Source organism: Bombus flavifrons, chromosome 6 (genome assembly GCF_040668555.2).
Source record: "Bombus flavifrons isolate JBK064 chromosome 6, iyBomFlav1_principal, whole genome shotgun sequence".
Taxonomy (NCBI): domain Eukaryota; kingdom Metazoa; phylum Arthropoda; class Insecta; order Hymenoptera; family Apidae; genus Bombus; species Bombus flavifrons.
The window spans coordinates 4,931,378-4,947,842 of NC_138447.1; the positions used below are offsets into that span (position 1 = coordinate 4,931,378).

At 40.5% G+C, this 16,465-nt stretch overlaps 1 long non-coding RNA gene across 1 annotated transcript; it reads right to left on the minus strand.

The window, feature by feature from the left end:
- Nucleotides 1–170: 170 nt before the first annotated feature.
- Nucleotides 171–15,782, minus strand: LOC138180511 (uncharacterized). Its single transcript, XR_011173323.1, has 3 exons — nucleotides 12,270–15,782; nucleotides 2,112–2,207; nucleotides 171–1,173 (listed from the first exon to the last, which is right to left on the minus strand). It is a non-coding gene; the product is annotated as an uncharacterized LOC138180511 (long non-coding RNA).
- Between the last annotated feature and the right edge of the window lie 683 nt (nucleotides 15,783–16,465).

Below are 16,465 nucleotides of genomic sequence, written 5' to 3' on the forward strand. Positions count from 1 at the left end.
TAAAAACTAACATTGTTTGCAAGCGTATTTGGTACTTGGCATTCGCGCCATAACATTAAAAGCGTTAAACATTTTAAGAACATCAGCGTGTATGTCATTTAAATCTCAAGCTTACCTCAACCTCTACCTTAGGATTCTTTTAATTGTTATTTACACGAGCCATTCGTTGCTTTAATACTTCGATACTTATCAAAGAATAGTAAATAAAAGTAATGGTACACGGATGATTATTTGGGCGTTCGTTACATCGGCCAACTGTATCACAAGGCAAGAAGAGTCGATAAGAAGATAGAAAACTAGAAACCAACGGAGAATATCAAAGCAGAATTGAAAGTTGTCGTTTCACGATTTATATTTTCGGCCAACCGTTCGTCTTTTCTCCCATAACCAATGGAACGACCGAAAACACGTGCACAAAGCAGCACGTCATCGGTATTCCATGTGAAATATGTATATTTGCGGCGGGCACCCGTCGCGAAAATATCGAAATCATAGCACGATGTAAAGAGAAAAGAAAGATGTGTTCGACGAAATAAATAAAGGGAAGGAAAGGGAATGTGGAAAAGATGTATCTGCGAGAGGATGGTTCACGGTATGAGTAATACATACACTATTAATATGTATAAGCGTCCATCGTCTTTCTCATGGCTCTACAAATGGTCCAGCAAGTCGTATATGCGCGTTATCCTTCTAGGATCGCACACTTGTCCAGCCGAGGTGAAGTCCGTGCACGCTGGTGCACGCCGATGTACGGCGGATGGAAGAGAGAGTACGCAATGCAAAGCAACGAAACGGAACAGCAGATCTTATAGCTCCGTTACAACCGGCTAGCTGACCGATCCCAATGAATACGGCCGGTACCACACCCGCTCGGGCATTTCGAGCGGAATGATCGAGAGATAAACTCGTTCGTCCGCCACGCCGCACCGCGCCAAACGAATACGCTTCGCGTAACGAGTCTCAGGTTTCCCGACGTACAGCTAAACTATCGCATTAGGTCGTCTCCAATTTGAATTTGATGCAACGCGACAACTTTGCATACGCTCCATCTTCCACTGCGAACGCTTCTCTTTCTTTCTTTCCACTTTTGAAAATGGGACGAAAGTCCCATTCTTCCCTATGTTCTTCTTTATGTCCTTTCTCGTTATTTCATTTCCAAGTCTATGGCTTTGCCTAGTCAAAATTTCGGTTTCGAGTAAGAGAACGTTCATACATTCTTTCCCCCTTTTTCGTTAAATTCCTGGTCAAATCTTCTTTTTAAACGGACTAATTATCCCCAGTTTTTATTCTTACACGGTATCAAAATTCCCATTTTTATTTCGTTTAACTGTTTAATTTAACTCATTGTCAACACGTACGAATCAAGTGTACCTTAGATGTCAGGTACAGTGAGAAATGATATGGGAATAATTTTTCAAAAATCGTTCGAATAGAGTTGTCAATGATGCAACAAATAGCATCGAAATGAACATTTCTCGCTAATAATTAATAGTTCTCAACGATTTCAACGGTTTGAGTGATTTGAATGAATGAATGATGAATTATTTATAGCTGAAAATATTATTATGTAATATGGATGTTCAAAGTATGTACACACTATCCGTCGCTTTGTTACGCTTTCCACGTAATTTATTTAATAAGAGATCGTAATTAATACATCCGTGAACGTGTTGCAAATATTAATTCAACGTAATATGTTGCTATATATTTCGCTACAAGTCAACATCTAAAAGTAAGTTTTCTCTTATTTTCCATGAAAAAATGTATCCTTCCACAGTCACTTTGTCATTGATATATATTCGCCATACTATAGAGGAAAATGTAAAATGATACACAGGGTGTCTCAATGTTTCTCCGCAGTACCTTACAAACATATTCTATTGTATAATGAACACTATGGAAAAGACGTCATACAAACATAGGTTGTAAAATGCATTATTAAAATGTTATAACAAAAATACGAAATGATAACGGATTGATGTTTCGTCGACACTGCGCAAGAACACATTGCCGATATCTATTTGATACGTTCGCACAAACTCCGATGTTTTACTTGTTGAGATCGTTGATTTGGTCAACCAGTTCGGCAATGGTTAGACGATCATTGTTACCTTGAACGATGGATAAGTGGGGCAGAATCAATTGCTTGCAGAGAGCCCCAAGAAGATCACCAGATATCACGTCAGTGGATTTTTACTTGTGGGGAACTGTAAAAGAGAAAGTTTATCAAGAATTAATGCAAAAGATTCGTGACGTATTTGCTGCAATTAAGGAAAACGAATAAGAAATTAGTAACGCGATAGATTCTGTTTTCTGTATTTTGCGGATGCTAGTCCAGCATATTCATAATAAAGGGCAACATTTTGAAATGGAATCATAATACGAACTGACAATCTATTCCTGTGTGGTATCGCACGAAGAAAACAGTCCGTTATCATTTCATCTTTTTTTAACTTTATAACTTTTTAACAAAGCATTTAAGAGTGTATAAAAAAATATGGAAAAAGACGCGTATATAGAAGGTGTTCAACGAAATTGTACATTTGTACAATTGTACACGATCTTGTAGCACAAACAGAAGTTGATCAGTTCTGAATCAGCTACTGATTTGCTACGCGTAAGGTCGTTAAAATGTGCTTGTTTCTACAAAATATCAAGGTCGCCTTGTTTTTTTTTAAACGACACGATGAGTTGTATTTTTGTGAATTTACTGATTCATAGAAACATTAACGCGTTAAAATTTCGTTTAATAGGGCGTTAGATCAGATGTTTACGATAACGTTTGTACTTTCATTCAAGATTTCTCAGCTGAAGGTCATTCGAAGGTCGCAGTCAAGTTAGATAGTTAAACTCGTTGTGAAAAAGTCAAGGTGACGCTGATTTCTTTTTTAAAGAGAGAAGCACTTCTTATCTATTTTAAGCGTCGCAATTTGTAGCTGATTCAAAACAGATCAATTTTTGCTTGAAACATCCTTTTTGTTACATTATCGGGAGTGCTTAGAGGATCGTGCACACCGTATCGCAGAAAACACCCTGTATACATATGCATATGCGACGTATCGTTCTAAAATAAGTAACGACGCTGCAGCACCGTGGTTAAGATATACGAAATTCATTCGCAAATGAATATGTTAATATAATTTTGACGAGCTGGAAAAAATGTATGGAAATACGAAGAGATTAGAATCGTGCATGATACGTACTTGGTACTCTTGCGAATCTTATCGGAAACATTAGTAGCAAAGCAACGTTATGGCGGATCGTTTCCTGGCCGGAGCCTTGGAATTAATTATAAGATACGTATTACATTATGTACCGGTGAATTCATTTTCTTGCTCCTTTTGTTTGTAACCGGCACGTACACGGGGTATAGAAAGTTGGAAGTTGGTTCATTGTTCCCTTCCGGACGTGGGAAATACGCGAAACATTTTGAGTGACAAACCGCGACTCTCTCTCTCTCTCTCTCTCTCTCTCTCTCTCTCTCTCTTACTCTCTCTCTATCGAGAAAAATAATCGCGTAACGCATTTACCCAGCAAGCTACGCAAATATATTTTACCCTCGTTAACTGTTTGTGTCTTGAAGGTACCGTAAAGTAGCAATCTCATTAAAAATATTGCTATAAATCTATGGACGATATCTACTTGTTAGAACAATGCTGTTATTAGTTTGGGGTTAGGTTGGGGTTAGGTTAGGGTTAGGCACGCAAAAAGATAGAAGACTCTGGGAACGAATAACCCTGTATCGATATTCATATTTATAGTTTTTATTATTTTAACGATTTTAACGATTGTAAGAGATATTTATAGATACTTGGCGTATCGAACGCGTTCTATTTGAACAGTTTTAAAGTGTCTAAAAGAAAGATAGCACGGTAGGGAAGAACATTATGGTATAGCCGAAAATAGAAAATATAGACGAATTAAAGGACCTTAATGTGGAATCATGAAAGAATAGAATATCCAAGGTGTCGAGACGCAATTAACGACGTTGTAATTCGCATCGTAATTCTTTTTTCTTCTTTTTCCCATTTTTTTTCTTTTTTTTTTCGAATCGAAAGTATTACTTGAACATGCGAATGTCATTAACGAAGAGCTTTCGTTGGCATTGCAGTTGTTATTTTTTGAAAGCGCGGTCGAGTGGATTTTCGCGTGTCCCCGTGATTATTCGCCAAACGCTGGGACAGGCACGCGCGTGCACGCGGCGAAAAGACCATGAAAACAGTCGAGACGAGCACGCGCATTTCTATCGATATCGAAGTGCTGTGCGCATCGCGACAAGAATAAGTCTCGCCGCGCTTTTCAGCTGTGTATTTTTGCATCGCGAGCGGATCGCGCAATTTACGCATGCAACGAGCGTAGAAAGCTAGAAGACGGTTCATCGCACGGCAGAACGTGAGAAATACTTACACCACTCTACTTTTTTTTTCCAGCTACCGCTCCTCCTTCACCTGTGTTCGTATACTCCACGTGCAGATTGCCTGTGTGTATGCTAAACTCTAGTCTGCGCACGAAAAATAAAAGCACTGCTGCACTTCCCCGCCCCTATTAAACAGGTATGTAATTGCCGGATAAAAACAAAACTGCTGCTCTACGTGCTGCGGTTTGAAAAAATCCTCGTAACCGGGAATCGAACAATGAGAAGAGGAAAAGGGGAATAGAAAATTGTTCGGTGCCTGGAATAGACGCGATTTTATTCATAGATCCCACGAGAATTATCGAGTTATTACGAGATTTCATAAGCGGCGAAGCTTATAATGTTCTCGATTGTTTTTCGCAATTTCCACCGCAGCACGCGGTCCGCTTGATGAATTGTTGATTTGCTTCGCTTCGTTTCGCTCGAACAAATAGAAACGAGAACGAAGGCCAACGAAGAAATAGGAAAATAAAAGAGAAGAAAGGGAAAAGCCAAAAGGGCAGAGTAGGTACTTGCGTTTACGTACACGTACGCGCAAGTGCACAATACGTAGACTCGCAAGTGCACGCGTAGATAAGTATCGATAGGGAGAGACCGGTTCGTTCTTTACGACAACGTCGAACGCTTTTTGGAAGACCAATTTAATGGCCACGTAAGTGTCTGTACGTATACATATGTGGTCATTCGCATTCATACACATTCGCGTCAGCATACGTGGACCGATTCAGTTTAGACACCCACGTGGCGTCCATTATTCAGATCGTGTTCTACGTTCGAAGAAAAGAAATCTGCTTTATCATCCTCTCCACTATGCTCATATTCTTTGCTGAGAAATCACTGCTCAGACGCGGATAACACACGTCGTTATCCGCTCTTTTGGACCTTTCGAGAAGCGCTATGGACGAGGAAGGCGAATACATGGAAGCAATTCCAGAGAGAGAGAGAGAGAGAGAGAGAGAGAGAGAGAGAGAGAGAAAGCAAGAGAATATCGATAGCCATGGATATATAGGTACACGTTTAAGAAACAGAGACCGGTTCACGCTTTACGACGATGTAACCGTGCTATTCACAGGATTCAATAGATAGCATCTATACGTTCGTATAAGTGAACCGATACTGATGCCCACGCAGTCTCTATTACCCACGTCGCGTCACGCTTCTCGTAATCGAAGGATTATAAATATTACAATTTATATTTATATTATATTTAGCTAACTTTCCGATCGGCCGAATGCTACGAAATTTGCATTCTATCTACTGCTAGCGATCCTTTTATCTGCATGTGATTTTTTTCCTTTTATGTATTAACGTTGCTGTTAAACATCGTTTCTTTAAAACATATCCGATAATGATCTTTTTTATCGGAGCATAAAGTTAGAGCATGCGAATTCCCAGAGATTACCGAGTTGCCGAATCACGTATCGACATCCGTCCGTAATAGCCAACATTTCCCTAGGGCTTATTCCACCCTTTTCAACATATTTTAATTCCGGTATTCAGGCAGAATGAAAATTACAAACGATATCATGGTCGATACAATTACCATGATAAATTTTAACCACCCTATAAATTCCGGCAGCGGATGACGAGCCTACGGGTCGAACCTACGGAGAAATAGATATTATAATCGAATAGGAGAGAGGAGATGAAAAATTGGCAGAGTAGCACCGTCGGGCTTCCACCGGTGAAACCGATGAAATGTTTCAAAGAACCGAATCGGCTGCACCGTTTTAAACCGGAGCTGCGACTCGAATGGAATATTTTCTCGCTTGTGTCGATCGCTTTATGATCGAAATTCTAGCTATGAAAATTCAAAGGAAGCGCTAATACCAAAAGACAACCGCGTCAGACAAGTTATATACACTGAGATTAATAAGGAATTACGAACGAGCTACACTAATCTAGAGTTTCGTAAGCGGTGTCATCTATGTATGTGTATGTATCTCATTTGCACGCGCCACGTTAAATAGACTGCATTTGTAATAAAGATTCGCTCTGGAGAAACTCTGAACCCATCCAATTATTCGAACGATTCGAATTAAATTTGTAGTCGTGTCGTATTTACGGCGCATTGCGAGAAGAATTTTGATATTTAAAATTGAACGGTCATCAGGTCTTATGACCGATTTTCTTTACTATGAACATTCCTTTTATTTACCCTTCATAGGATGGACCAAATAAAATGTTATAAGCTGCTTTCTTTCAAACGCGTGATGCAAGTCTTCCTCGCGATTTCGATTTTTAGTTTTGTAAATGATACGTTTGAACGTATCTTGTTTCGCTTTGTATCGCTCTGATTAAATTTTGATATAAGAATCAAACAACATAAGTAGGATATGAGCTAATTTACAAAAAGAACTGTTTGTACCGTGATTTCCTAAAAGACAGCTTGTAACACTTTATTTGATCTAACTTGTACACACGTACATCTTTCGTTCAATCGAATGTTTCATAAAAAATGATGGCAATTTGTTTATACAGATAGTATGTCATAAATTAAATACAATTTGCTCGCTACGATATTAGATACTTTAATTGAAATTGTACGATATTGGAATTTTATTTATTTAGCGATTAACGCGCATTATACCGCGTGTTATTCGTTGTTCGGAAAAAGCAGGAAATGGTGTTTAATTAAACAAAAAATAATGCCATATGATGTAGTATGTAAATATTGATGAAATCTTACCTTTCTTACTCTTTTCAAGCTTTACCATATATAATGTATATATTACTAATGTGAGATATAGTGTACCATTACATAATATAACACTTAAACAGAATAATCAATTACGTCGTTTCTTACGTTGTATCATATAACTTTCATTATACGCTGAAATATTCTTTGCTATTTTCGATTAAAATTCTACATATGAAACAGAAAAACACGAAAGAAAAGATCGAATATATCGCAGCATTTGCATATTAAACGGAACATTTGTTCCTTTGTATACCAATTTAACTCGTCAATTTATCGTTGTATTAAAAACTTATCTACCAATGATACCGTGAATTACACTCATCACTACATTTTCGGTCGTCAATTTGATATTATATTTAGTTTTTACCATACAGAAAGGAAAATAACTTGGGCGTCCAGAAAAAGAAACGCTACATGTATAGCTACATAAGTACCGTCTAAAATTATCGACTTTTTAAAACAGTTATTTACACGCATGTCGATATATCCAACATCGAAATACGCGTGTATAATTTGGAATAAAAAGTACGAATAGCTGACGTTGAATCTTAACGTGCTTATCAATAAAACACGGTAAAACTTGAAAATATCAAATATGGTAAAGCAATGATCATTTTTTTTATGTTAACTTTTATCATTTATTACATCTTTTTGATTAATCGCCATTAAATAGTCACGAACCGTAAAGAAACAAGGCTATTGTAAAAAGTAATTCTCTATGGAAGTATTTATTTAACGAATACTAGTTCTCGTTTCCCTTGCAATCGGAAGAAAATACGTTAAAGTTTATGGCACTGTCCACGACGCTGTAGAACCGTTGATATCGGTGTTCTTCTCGTCATTAGCTTCGATTTGAGTCAGGTTCAGCATTTCTTTGAGATTTCATCGAGAATTACGCACTGAATAAAAGAGGAAAAAGCAAGAACGCGGCAAAGTTATTTTAATTATTTTAAATAAATATTTACGTTATATCCCGCAAAAAGAGATAATCGACGAGACGTTGTTCATTCATATTCTGTTCTACTGCTTGTCAATTTATTACGATCTCAAAAATGGATAAAACGAATGGTCTTCGACAAGATGAAATCGTTGAAATTCTTTTTATTAATAGTTCTTATTTAGGTCAGTTATAATATACGTATAATTGTTTTCGTATTCGAATCAAAATCATACGTATGGAACGAGGATGGAAAAAGTAACATACAGCATTCTAACTATTCCCGTTGAAATTATCCAATTCAAAGGAAGATACATGGATATTTGTATTCCAATAGGAATGTTGTTCAACTGAAACCATGTATGATGCGAAATTGAGAGAGAGAGAGAGAGAGAGGGAGAGAGACTATGGGATCATTAATATTAACATTCCTTGCATTAATTCCCGTTTGAGTTTGGTTATATTAAAAAAATCAACCAAATAAACCAACCGAAATGGAAAAGAATAGCTGAAGAGAATCGCTGTCAGTTAATGCCTTTCTGATAATGCATAAATTTGTGAAAAAGATTGGAAAATTTTAACCGAAGAACTATGAAACGTATATCTAAGCAATATAATTTTCAATAGCAACCGTCCTTTGACAATTTGTTTCTATAATACTTTTCAGTTTTAATGAAAAACTGTGCGAGTTCGAAATATAAAACAACGCTACTGTAGGAATAAAAGATATTTGCAGATAAAAAGGAAAAAAGATGCTACGATTAAAACCGATTCCGCAAAAAGATATATAATTTCCTGTTAGAATTTATTTGATAATAATTATTCATCGATTGGTGTATAAGCGAATATGACCAAGCGACATCAGCACTTTTCTCAATGTCAGTTTCGGTTTGGGACCGTACTTATCGATTAGCCCCGCCGTCTCTTTCCACGATTGTTCCACTCTTGTCTCCGGTGTCGCATTGGTGCGCGCCCCAGAAACGCCGTGCCGCTGCCGTACGCTGGTATGCGAGGCACGGTAATTACGAGGAAACGAGGAGGACTCTGTAGATGCATCCAACAAACGAACCAACGAACGAGGAGAATCCACAAGGACGTGTAGTTCGCTACGAGACAACGATTTTTAGGGGAACATACGGGCAATTTCGTGGCAATTTTTCTCGTGCCATAGAAACGGTGATATGGTATTTATCTCAGTCTCGTCAACCTCCTGGACGTCGTATTAAAGTGACCGCCGAGCCTTTTTCCGCTCGACACGCTGATATTTCTATCCTATTCGAGTGTACGTGATTTTATCGATCAATTTCTCACTTTCAGATGTCATCGCTGTGATCTTTTCTTTTTTATTCTTTGTTGCTCCGATTCAGATGCATTTACGCTTTATTTCCTCGCTTGCGCATTTGATCGTCAAGTAACAAAGCGTTAGAAATCTTTCGTGCTACTATCATCGCAGTTTTTCGGCAAAGTATCGTCAATTTTAGTTCTTAATTTTTGACTCGTTTCGATGGGAACAACTAATCGACCTCAGACTCGACCACTTCGAAACTATGTTTACTCGTTTCTCGGTAGATATATCAAAGTATAGTGATGCAGAATTAGACGCGTAATATAAAACAAACTTGAGTATCTTCCAAGTTCGATTCTCTATTGTTGGAATGAAATACAACATTCATTAGGTTACAGAAAGAACGATGCGAAGTATAGCTCGTGACATATCAGCTAAATCTCACGACATATGACGCGACGTGACATCAGCGTATTATACGACGAAATATAGTAACCTTCAAAATATTCTTAATGTATGATACAGATACTCGGAAAGGTAGATACTTATTCGTGAAAGCCGTTATAAATGTAATTGTAACGAAGCGAACTGCGATTAACTTTTGTCTATTTGGAAAGTTTAAAAAAAGAAGAAAAACCAATAACCCTGCTATGTATATTATTGGCGTGGAAGAAAAGTTTACGGCAACGTTGTGCGTAAAACTTTAACCTCGATACTAAAGAGAAAACTCGAGCAATGGTATTCTCGATGGAAGCTTTTAAAAATGAGTTTAATTCGGCGACGACGTACCAGTGATATACGATTTTGGTGTAAACGCGCGAAATCCTTTAGCGATACCACGAGCGGATTTGTTAGTTCTGTTTTATCTATTTCCGTAATAGTTTAGACATATAGCTCGCGTAGAAAGTTAGAAGGCGTTTCATTACATTGTGAACGTGAGAAATATGCACACCGTTTTGCCTGTCTTTCTCTCCTTTCCTTCATTCCGGAACGTTCGAGGTTACACGTTTCAGTGAAAAACATTATGAAACAGCCCTCCAAGAATAAAATGAATAAAATACCAATAGGTTTTTTTGCCGTTATCCGAGCTGAAATAGCTGGTTGGCCTCGATATCCTCTAAAACGGAATTTTCACAGCAAATTTCGTTAAATTATCTTGGTTAGGTTTGTCAGATAATCGATTGGGTCTGCCTTTTAGAAATATCTCTGAAGATTAACGTACGTACGTAAAATAATTACGTGTCTTGCGACATTTCACTCGTAGCATAGTACGCGAGAAGCTTTGTCACCGAGCAACGAGACAAAATTTAAACGTATTACGTCTTCACAACTATGACCGCTGTCAGCTTTAGATGATCTCGCGATCTCGTATTGTAAACAGCCCGAAATGTACGGGAATGCTAGTTCCACGATGGACATTTAAAGGAAGGAAAGGAACGATCGAAATTATAACGACGTTGCAACTTAATTGTTCGTAATTTCTCGAACTGCTCGCCATTTCTGTTTTTGCTCGTTATCTTCGTTATTACGCCATTTGCAAAAACCACTCTGCATACCCGTTGCAACAGGGACCGCGCAACAAGCTCGCGATAATAATTGTAATAATTTCGATAAAAGTTTACGAGTCTCTCGGTAGAGAGAGGGGGGCAAGAAGAGAGAGAGAGAGAGATAGAGAGAGAGAAAGAGAGAGAGAGAGAAAGAACGGGCGCGGTTCCGATAGATCGGGAACGGGACTGAAATTAAAAATGACGAACTCATTCGAATGGTACCGCACACGCGTTAATACGTCGGACTCGAATGTCTCGCATTAAAAGCACAACGAGACGCCCATTATTAAAACGGGAAAACGAGCAATAAGAATAAACGGCGAGCAAAATAAAGAAACAAAAAGGGGGCAAAAAAAGAAGAGTCGAAAGGGAGCAAAGGGTGGATCGGGTGAAAAAGAGAGGAGAAAAGCAGAAAAAAGAAGGAGAAATGAGACGAGAGTGCAACGGAACGTTAGACAAAACACGCAGAGAGCATGAACACGCATTCGCGTCTATCGAATCGACGCGACGTGTTCTTTGGTTGCTCGTGGACGACCGCGTGCGTGTACCGGCGTTCGTCATCGATCTACGATGCCGTAGCAAAGAATGCGCGCGACCATATCGTTCCGCTTCTAACGAGCGATTATTCGTCACACGTTCCATCTTATTATCCTTTGTACGGTAGACAGGCAGGCAGTGAGTCATTTCTTTAAACTCGTTAACTCGTTACAAGCCAGCAGCTTCGAGAGAGAGTCATCCCCCCTTGCCCTCCTGGCGCTGTCCCATTCTGTCCGTGTGCAACGAGGCCGGCTGGGTCGATCATCGTATATATAATATAGGAGAGGAGAGAGGAGAAAGCGTGGCGAGGGTGTTCTCACAGCGTGCTGTGTACGCGCGCGAAGGTGCAAATAATAATAATGGCAATAACTAAGGACCCGAGCTAAGCGTGGAGCGTTCGAAGAGTCGAGAGAAACGTGGACGATATAAAAGCCGGGATTGGATCGAAGGGTGCTCGAAGACTCATAACCGTTCTGAGTCGGTTCGCGGTCGCTTCGCGCTTGGTTCTAGGTTCTAGCCGAGTTGCCGCGACTCCGTGGCTGGCTGCCGGCCGATGACGAAGACGGAAGAGGCGAAGCGCCGCGAGCGCTGCCGTAACACCGACAAACATCGACGTAGCGGCGACGGGCCAATGGTAAAGGAGCGAATGAGCAACAAGGACAAAAGTATCGAGGTGGACGCGCGAGTGAGAAGAAGGGAGAGAGACACGCCCTGCTGCAGGTCGATAACGGAACCAACGCATCCTCTCGTGGCTCTCCGGTAGCTCTTCTTGCTCACCCAACCTTCCCTCCGCTGCTTCTTCCTTCCACTAGCTACCCTCCTACTACTCTCTCTTCTCTCTGACTCACCCATCTCTTCGCTCTCCCACCCCTTTATCCTTTCTTTCGACCTTCTCCTTCTATCGCGCATAGTCACGTACCACACCCGCCATTCTATCCGTGCCGACTGAGCGCCTGAGCGGACTTTGCCGACCGTACATACCTACCTACTCCATCGCGAGCAACGCTATATACATACATACCTTACCAACTCTTTTTCTCTCACCCTCTCGCCCCCTCTTCGTACAACTCTGCTCCCTTTCGTTTCGTTTCGTTCCGATTTGTTCCGTTCCGTTCCGTCCTCTGCTGTCCCGTCCCGTCCTGTCCCGTCCCGTTCCATTCCGTTCCGTTCCATTCTGTCTCATCCCGTTTCATTCCCGCCTTCATCTTCTGATTTTCCTTTTTCTATTTCTTTTCTTACATCCTTCTCCGTCACTCTATTCGCCTAGCTACTTCCAAGATACGACATGGATCACATTATCAGACGCATCTAACCTTCGAGAAGGCTACGCCTCTCGGCGTAGCGTGCCAACCAAGCGAACGAGTGGACTGTTTCCGAGCAAAATGAACCAAATACAGTATGTATCTAATATGTAAGTATGTATATCTATCTACCGATGTACTTGTACGCAATGTATGTATACTTGCGCCCTGCTACAAGACCGCATTTCTTTGCCCGAGTATACGCGTTCTTATGTACACGCTGCACGTGTGTATACTCTCGACAAGCAGACACGTATACAATGAGCAGAGGAGTATGCGTATACACACGCACGACCCGTCGAGAGATACGTATCATCGGATCGAACGACGGTAGCCAGGGAACCGGGGCAGGCAAGTCGCAACGCCTCTCCCTTCTTGTCACCCATCACCCTTTTTCGTCTCTTTTCGTATCCGTCCCTTTTCTTTCCCTTTCTTTTTTCATTATTCTTTTTTTTTCTTTTTTTTTTCTTTGGTCGCGACGTTAACCCAACGAGGCAAAAACAGCAAGGGATACATCGAAGACGGTCGCCGGGATCCTTGTTTTCGTCGGTCGTGCTTCGAACGCGCTCGCACTCCGTGCCGCTTTTCCTCTCTCCGTTTGTTCGTTCGTCCGATTGCTCTGTTTACTGCGCTTCCAGGACGATCCCAGGTAAGAAAAAGTCGACTACGAAGAAATGCTCGTGCGGGAGGGGGTGAGTCCTCGCTCCTTGCTGCCGCGCCGCTTGCCGTGCTTCGGCCTTCGATCGCTCGCTCACGCTCGTGCGGTCCGCTATGTTCTACCATTTCCTTCGGCTACTACTAGGAAACGAACCTCCGACGCGAATCAATCAAAGCTATTCTACCGGCAAGAAGATTTAATATACAACAATATATTTCTACAACGGACATCTTTTCGACGCTCGCGCATCTCCAGTCTTAATTGGATTTATTGGTTTTATTGAACGGATGAATGGATGTTTATAGGAAGGTGAACCACGCTCGTCACCGGTTCGGTATCTCCGATCCTGACCGATTCAGGCAGATTCGTTTACGATTCATAGGTTGTTGGTGCACGTCTTAACGACGATTCGACTAATAAGCTCGATGGCCATAACGGGTGATTCTTGCCGATGTTGTAAATCTTATCGTGACTGCAAAGACAGCAAGTCCCTAACGAGTAAGCTTTCCTTTCGACGAGATGCTCGACTCGAACTCGTTTATTATTCGACCGGGAAAAGCTATGTTTTCGTCAAAGATACCACCGAGACGAGATTTGACAGAATCATCGGCTGGTGCGGATGCTGTTACGATTGAGGAAAATTCCGCAAAGGTCAGATAGCCTAAACCTTTTTTCCTCTGCAACGCACTCCTGGTATAGTTTTAGCAATTGTTCAACATTCGCGAGGAAACGACGCTTTTTGGATATGAGTAGCACATCGAGGAAAGAATCTCTCGGGCACACGACGACGTCGACCGAAATTGGGACAACGTAATCTTTCGTGATTAAGTTCAGCTTTGAATATGAACTTTTCGCATAGCAAGGAGAGATGATCGACATTCTTTACCAAGGGGACCTCTAGAGATCCTTGAAAGACCTCGTAATGTTCCTTACCGTTCTATCTATTCCCATTGAACGTCCGATGAGAATGGCACTGACGATTTTTACTTTGGTAAAACTATTGATTCGCAACTGTTACGATCTAACGTATTTTACTTTGTTCCACTTTTTTGCGCCCTAAACATACGATCGCGATCGCGATATACGTAATTGCTTGTTCCCTGCATACAGGGTGATAAAGCATCGCAGTGTTAGTTTATATTGCAAAGAGTTCGTTCTGTGTATATAAAATATACCTTTATGCTGTTCAATTAATTTTTCTCCACCGTTAACACGTGTTACGAGCAAAATATATGTATACTTAATTAACCATGCAGGCAGATCAATTTCGCGTTAATGCATCATCGATTTCGCGGATCTTCGCGGTGTTTTTGATGCACGCGTTGTTTTGTATTTTTAAGTACGAATTTTATATATACGGTGTTGAAAAATAGGGGGGTAAGTAAGGAAGTTTATGAACATGTACCGCTTGCCGAGAGGGGCAACGAATGATTAACCAACATAGACGGAAAAATCAATTCTTTCCTCCTCTGTCTCTTAACGATGCGTTAAATAGAGATAAAAGAAGATATTGGAAAAAGATATTAATTGAAAAGATGTAAAGCACGTACGAACGATAACGATATTATATCATACGAGCGACGATGATCGTGTCGAAATCAACGAAAAATTATAGTAAGATACGAAACTTTATACATATCTTTTTTCAAGGGAGATGTTTGATACACCATCCTTTAATAAGAATACGATATTCGCATGTGTAAATCACGAATCAAATTGTTCGATGTTCGTACACAATTTTCATTCATCGTGGTAGTTTGATTACATTGTTTGTGTCCAACGTATATCCCTAAGAGGTGATGTAAAATTACATTTTATACTAGCAAGTATTGATTTTAGGTTCTACGTTGGTTAAGCATATTTTGCTTCTCTCTACCTGTGAGCAAGCGGTACGAACCCATAGAGTCTCTTAGACTCTTTCATCTCGAACATTTTGTGTAAATATTTGATTTGAATTTTGGAAAGATCGCTCGACGTACGAATTCGTTAATCTTATTTCAGACAAAATAATAAAAGTTAGAATTGGAATATACGTTGTTACATAAGCATGTGCCTGTTAAAATATAGAGCTTCTGGAACTAATACAGCGTAAAAAATCGAGCGGCATCTTCCGTTCCAATTTTCCGATTACATAAAAGATTTCTATCATTTCCGTCGTGTCGCTATTTGAGACAGCTGAGACTGGATTTCGCAAAGTATCACGATAAATCACACCGGGCTTTTCGTTCACATTCCGCCGTAATTGAATCACCGATTTGCCCCGAATTTGGAGCACAGTTCTAGGCTACCTATGACCCGGCTATGTTCCCTTTACACGTACGTATATAGACGTGTTAAGTTCACACACACATAAGTTTCAATTTATACATATAAATGTAGTAGGGATACGTAGGCATGTGGAGGTAGGCATGCCAAGGATGCATCTGCCACGACGCGATGGTCGAATGCATAAGTGAAGATTGCATGCGATGGAACACATTCTTCGCTAAAAACCTTCAAAAATTTCGGTCTGCTCCGCTCCTGGTGGATGGAGTCCGACCACGTCAAACGTACCGGCGCGGCAGCATGTTTTATTCGTCGAGCAGAGAGCAAGCAGGAATATTTTAAAAGTACGAGAATCGTTTCCCCTATTTACACGCGGTGCTTGGTTCGTTTAACACTGGCGAGCGTTCAATAATTGGTAGGAAAAAGAATCGTGCACGATTTTCTCCTTTTTTCCTATCTTTCTCTCTCCCTCTGCCTCTCTTTATTTTTTACATTGCTTTTTTAGTTCATTGTTTTTGCGAACGGCACACCGCATCGACGTATGTATTCCTCCCGATTGAAAATGTTCGTTGGCATCGTTATTGTTCCATTGCGATTCACGCGATTCAGTGCATTCGATATCGCACGCCGCGCCGGTCCGCGGTATGACTGGCGGATGGCTTGGCGAGAAAACAAAACGAAATACCTGGATGGAAGGATGACTCTCCGGTGATTTCCATCTGCGACTTTAGCGAGCCTCCCCATTGACAATTAGCGAGAAAACTGATCGAAGATAAATTCAATTCTTCAATGGATAGCGAATACATACTCGCGGGGTACG